The 5963-nt window shown below is 44.9% G+C and overlaps 1 pseudogene; it reads right to left on the bottom strand.

Moving 5' to 3' along the window:
• Window positions 1-3215: 3215 nt before the first annotated feature.
• LOC127664070 (40S ribosomal protein SA-like) lies at window positions 3216-4074 on the bottom strand (annotated as a pseudogene).
• Between the last annotated feature and the right edge of the window lie 1889 nt (window positions 4075-5963).

The following is a 5963-nucleotide window of genomic DNA, read 5'->3' as shown; positions in this document are numbered from 1 at the left end:
CGATCACTTCAGCGCTGTTACTGTGAGCAAGCTGACTACGGCACCAAAAGACTTCTCTTAGCATTTTTAGGGGCGTTAAATCAGGACCGTTAGCAATACAGTACTTCGTTCCTTGTTTATCTGACAACGTGTTTGAATGTTAGCTTTGCTAAATTTATTTGGCTTCCAGTTGTTTCATCGCGCTCTCTGAGGTGCTGGTCCTCTCCCTTCGTCTCCACTGTTGCTGAAGAGAGCAGAGGCTTTTAAATGGTTGCTTCCCCCCCCCCCTTTTTTTGGTTTCTCGAGACAGGGGTTCTCTGTGTAGCCCTGGCTGTCCTGAAACTCACTCTGTAGACCAGGCTGGCCACGAACTCAGAAATCCGCCTGCCTCTGCCTCCCAGAGTGATGGGATTATAGGCGTAGGCCACCACCAAATGGTTGCTTTCTAAGGCAACAATTGGTTTTTCTCATTTTCAGCTTTTCACTTTACTTTTTCTTCTTGACAATTTGATGCAATTAGGTGAAGATTTCCCCCTTGGAACTCTTGGGGACTTTTGTTTTCAATTGTAGAAAATGCTTTGTTTTATGGAGAGCAACCTCGTTTATATATAAGACTGCAATACATTTTTAAACAGAAAAGAAAATAACTCAGGTCCTAGAACCCTCACCTCAAAACAAAATTCCTTTAAGAAATTTTAACGAAAGCCAGTTTTTTTACAACGAAGTACTATTCAGTCATTAAAAACAATGAATTCATAAAATTCTTAGACAAATGGATGGAACTGGAGAATATCATCCTGAGTGAGGTAACCCGGTCTCAAAAGAACACACATGGAATGCACTCACTGATAAGTGGATATTAGCGTAGAAGCTCGGAATACCCAAGACACAATTCACATATCAAATAAAGCCCAAGAAGAAGGAAGGAGAGGCCCCTGGTTCTGGAAAGACTCAGTGAAGCAGTGTAGGGGAATACCAGGACAGGGAAGCGGGAAGGGGTGGATTGGGGAACAGGGGGAGGGAAGAGGGCTTATGGGACTTTCAGAGAGGGGGAATCCACGGAAGGGGAAATCATTTGAAATGTAAATAAAGAATATATTGAATTAAAAAAAAAGAAAGAAAGCCAGTTTTTCTAAGTGGGCCTATGTGACCCATGTCTTCATTGACTCGTCTTGTTTGGTTTCCAGGGCACTGATGGCCACTGGGATTAACTAGTTATGTCTGATTTCCAGTGCACTGATGGCCACTGGGATTGACTAGTCATGTCTGGTTTCCAGGGCACTGATGGTCACTGGGATTAAAAAGAAAGCCCAGTTTTGGGTTCTTGAACCTCAAATTAATGCTTTTCATTCAAGTTAGGGGAGTGCTCAGCCAGTGTCTTGGCATTTCTTCCCCCCCTCCCATTTCTTGTGATTGTTTGCAGCTGGTGGGCTCTCCATTTGCTCCCGAGGACTCCAAACCTTTTACTTTTCTCTGTTTTTCAGAAACGATAGCAGCTTATCTCCCTGCAGACTCACTAAAACTCAGATATTTCGAGTCTACTCCTGACCCCGTGCAATCCATGTTGCTTTTTTGCTGCAACGCTTTTTGACTCCAGACTTTTCCATGTGGTTTTTCAAAAATCTTATTTCTTTATTGATATTTCTACTTCTCGAGTCATTTTCATAATATTTTCCTTAAATTCTTTAAACGTGGTTTTCTTCCACTTTTTTTAAAAACATATTTCAAATAGCAGCTTTCAAATGTTTGCTGAATCCAACATCTGGACCACTCAAACGGCGGTTTTCCACGGGCTTTCCCCAGGAAGGTCACAGTTTGCTGCCTTCTTGTATAGTTCACGAGATTGTTTTTTTTATTAAAATGTGAATATCTTCAGAAACATATAAAATCAAGTCTGGATTCTGTTTTCTTTTCCTCCTCTGAGAATCTTACTATTGCTGTGTGTGTGTGTGTGTGTGTGTGTGTAGGTTTTCAAGTCATTTTTATGTGTATGAGTGTTATAAGTATGAACCTTTGTGCATGTTTGTTTCCCCTGTGTGTACCTAGTGCCCATGAATGCCAGAAAAGAGCATCAGATCCCCTGGGATAGAAGTTATAGACAAGCCGGGTGGGGGTGGGGCATGCCTGTAATTCCAGCACTCTGGGAGGCAGAGGCAGGTGGATTTCTGAGTTTGAGGCCAGTCTGGTCTATAGAGTGAGTTCCAGGACAGCCAGGGCTATACAGAGAAACCCTGTCTCGAAAAAACCAAATCCAAAAAACCAAAAAAAAAAAAAAAAAAAAAAAAGAAGAACATTTAATTGGAGGCTTGCTTACAGCTTCATAGGCTGAGTCAATTACCGTCGTCGTAGCAGGGGCATGACACCAGAGCTGGAGCTTACAGCTACATCTTGATCTTTAGCCCCAAAGAGACAGAGAGAACATGTACCTGACATCTGACATGGGTTTTGAAACCTCAAAGCTACACTACACACACACACACACACACACACACACACACACACACACGCACGCATGTGCGCAACCCGATTCCTCCAACAAGGTCATACCTCCTAATCTTTCTAAATTTATCAAAGAGTTCCACTCCCTTGTGACTAAGCACTCAAATGTATGAGCCCAGATAAGGGTCCATTCTTATTCAAACCACCACACTGGAGTGTGAAACCGGCTTCTGGACTGGGAAGGGGGGAGGTGTCTCTCAGAAAGTTCTGTTCCTTTGCTCAAGTTATGGAATGTATTAAAATTCGAGCCATTTTCAATTGTGACCCAACGTTTCTTTAACAACAGACCTCTTTGGGTCTTTGGTGTGTAGGCTCATAGGCTGCCAGACAGCCGGGCATAGATGAAATGTTGACCACGCCCCGTCGTACTACCTCAGCTCCAGGATAGTCCAGAATTTCCCTCCAGCCCAGTATCACTCATCTTAACCAAGACTACGACGTCAGGCCGGATCGGTGAGATTTTTCCCACTGGTTGCTGACTCCGGGTTTCCCTACGTCCTAACTAAAGTGAGGGCCATTTCAACCCTGACTGAAAACACAGTGATGAGCGAGCTCAGAGGACACAGCCAAGGCGGGGAAGGCGCCACGAAGCCCACAGCGTCACCTGCGCTCACAGGGGGCTTTGCTTGTTCGTTTGTTTGTTTGACTGAGCTTCTGACTTTATTTTTTTTTATCTTCTAGGAACTTTACTTTCCCTTCCACCTTTCTCCCCTTTGCTCAGGTGTCTGCAGGGCAGCTCAAGACCACTCGGTGGCCTGTGCTGTGGGAGCTGCTGGGCAGTCCTCAGTGGCCATCTGGGCACTCCAGTCTTCCCGCAGGGACTGCTGGCTGGCTACAGAGGGCACCTGGGCACCAGGTCACCACCTCTGTCTGAGCAGGAGTGAACTCGGGAAACTGGTGTGGCCCATTTGCCCTGAAATTCCTCCTTGGTCACAACCTTCTCAATAGCAGCCTGATTCTCCTTCTCAACCAATTCTGGGTCTCTGAATAAGTAAAGATCGGGGCATACTATCCCACGGTGCTCACAGAGATATTGCCACGCATGTGGAATACTTCTCAGGCCAGCATCCACCATGTCTGACCCATGCAGTGAGCATCCCTTGCTGTAGCATGGGATGGCAGTGTCCACACAGCACAGGGGAGAATCTGTGTTTCACAGAGCAACAGTGGACAGCTTGACATAAGAGGCTGCTGTGAGGAGCTGGTCAGCCCTGGCTTCAGTCACCACTAGAAGCCGTGGCTCCCTGAAGGCTGCCTGGAGCTGGTTAGTGAAGGTCCCAGGCAGGAAGCAATGGGAGTGGCTCTAATGGCAACTGCAAACTTCCAGCATGGCTTACTAGCCAGTGTTCCTGGAGGAGATAACAACAGCTCAAGCAGAAAACAAGAGCTTCTCCCAAGTCCTCTTCATATTATGATGTAGATGCCATCACTCTTTCTCCTGTAGATGTTCTGCTCCATCTGAAAGTCAAGGTTGGTGCCATCCAAGTGGGTTCCCACAGCAAGGAATTTGAGGACAAACTCCTCCTTCATCTTCAGGACGTCAAGGGCTCCGGACATTGTGTAAATTTCCCCTTAAGTTATGATGGGAATCAAGAACAACTCCACACGGACCCATCCCTACTCAGTGTGGCAAGCCTGACTGAGTTTCTTCATTTGTTGTTCAATGATTCCATTCCATTGTGTTGAGAGAAGAGGCTCTGTTGACAACTTTGCTTCCATAAAAATTGCTTCAGCTCCATGTATTCCCAAAGAAAACCAGTTATTTTAGAGCACTTGGATATGAAAAAGTAGTCAAAATCAAGGTAAAGTTTAGCAAGACTGCAATGGCATGACTGGCATTTCACCCTCAGAAACCAAGCGAGTTCTTCAACAGGCATTAGGAGCTTATACTGAAGAACTGAATCTTTGATTTGAAAAAAAAAAGTCTATTTGTCCAAACAGCAAGAGTTACACATTTTCCCAGAAGGAAATTTTTTCAAGTATTTAATTTAGCAACAAGTACATACATTAATGAGAGCCCAGACCACAGAATTCCCAATTTAATTTCGACTTTGTTACTGAAGCGGATCATGAATGCGTCCCTGCCACCCTGTGGGAGGCAGGCCTCTTGAGGTCTTGATTTGTGTATTTTCCATCGTCACCAAAATAGGAGAGCTGCTGAGGTCAATGTAAAGTTATGAGCCTGACCACTTCTCTTGGGTTCTTTCCAACCCACGCCCTTTTGCCTGCTCATTTATTCTGCAGCTGGTACAACACGGGAAGAGGATCGGGAGGACATGCTCGCCTTTTCTAGGGCCCTCAAAGCAGGAGAAAAAGGCAAGCGCTCCTGTTGGAGGCACCACACACTTCACCTCTTTGTCCTCTTCTACTTGGCACAGTCCTTGCTCATCTGCCCTGCAGATTCTGAATTTTAAGCCAGAGCCTCTCCATCTCTTGGAAGGGCTCCATGGCTCATATCTAACTTTCCAAGAGACATTTAATAGTTTGCTTACCTCCGCCCCCATCTTGACGATTCTGAAGACTGGTCATTTGTGTCCTCGCCTGCCCTCCTTAGCCTGGGAGACACTGTTTCTCCCATGTCACTCCTCTGGTCAGGACCTACATAGCTCCCTAGAGACTGCCCAAGCCAACCAAGGTTCTGCTGGCTCCTCATTATCTGATCTATCCTCGTCCTCTGCTCCCCGACTCGGGGAATGAGAAGAGCTGAAGACAAGGCACTTAGACCTACTCGGCTCTCAAGAACTCACTGCTAACTAAATGCCATTGTCTTTAGGAATAGAAACATCTCCATGTTTTAGTTTAAAAGTGGTTATAATGTATGCGTAATATATATATCAGGCTATTCCACTGAGTCCAATAATACTTACCCCAAGTCATAGACTATCTAACAAAATCCTCAATACCAGTCAAAGCTCCAACCTTTTGAGCTGTTGCTCAGGGTTGTCTAAGAGACTCCTAAAATAATATAGGCTATCATATGGCTGCCCCTCGGAGTTTGAAGGTAAATTCCAATTTCAAAGACAACATGTATTTCAGATATAAGACCTAGAGGATCTGACCAGGATTTGACCGGAAACCTCCTTCCTAAAGATTAGCTGTTCTAATAATGGAAGGTGCTATGCAAGCTCTCAAGGAAAGACAGCAACTAGAGATCCCACCCTGCAGGCTTATATTTTTTAAAACCTATTTTTAATAAGGGTTTTTAAAAGCTTTAACCTCCCTACTAACCCACCACCCACCAGAAGTAGTAGAAAGGAAAGGTAAATAGAGCAATGGAGGATGTTGACCTATTTAGAAATAGGTTTTTTTGGAGCAAATTTAAGTTGTCAGGACATCGTCAGTTTACACAAATCTGCAGCAGCAGGGTTGATCCACTCGTAAACACCATTTATAAATCAGCAATGGCAGGCCAATCCAAAAGAAACCCTCTGGCTCTGTCAATCAGTCCAAAAAAGCAGCAAGAAGCTGCTGAAACACCACAAACC

Source organism: Apodemus sylvaticus, chromosome 13 (assembly GCF_947179515.1).
Source record: "Apodemus sylvaticus chromosome 13, mApoSyl1.1, whole genome shotgun sequence".
In the NCBI taxonomy this organism is placed as follows: Eukaryota; Metazoa; Chordata; class Mammalia; order Rodentia; family Muridae; genus Apodemus; species Apodemus sylvaticus.
The sequence above is the reverse complement of the archived record's forward strand: the minus strand, read 5'-3'. Positions and strand labels throughout refer to the sequence as shown.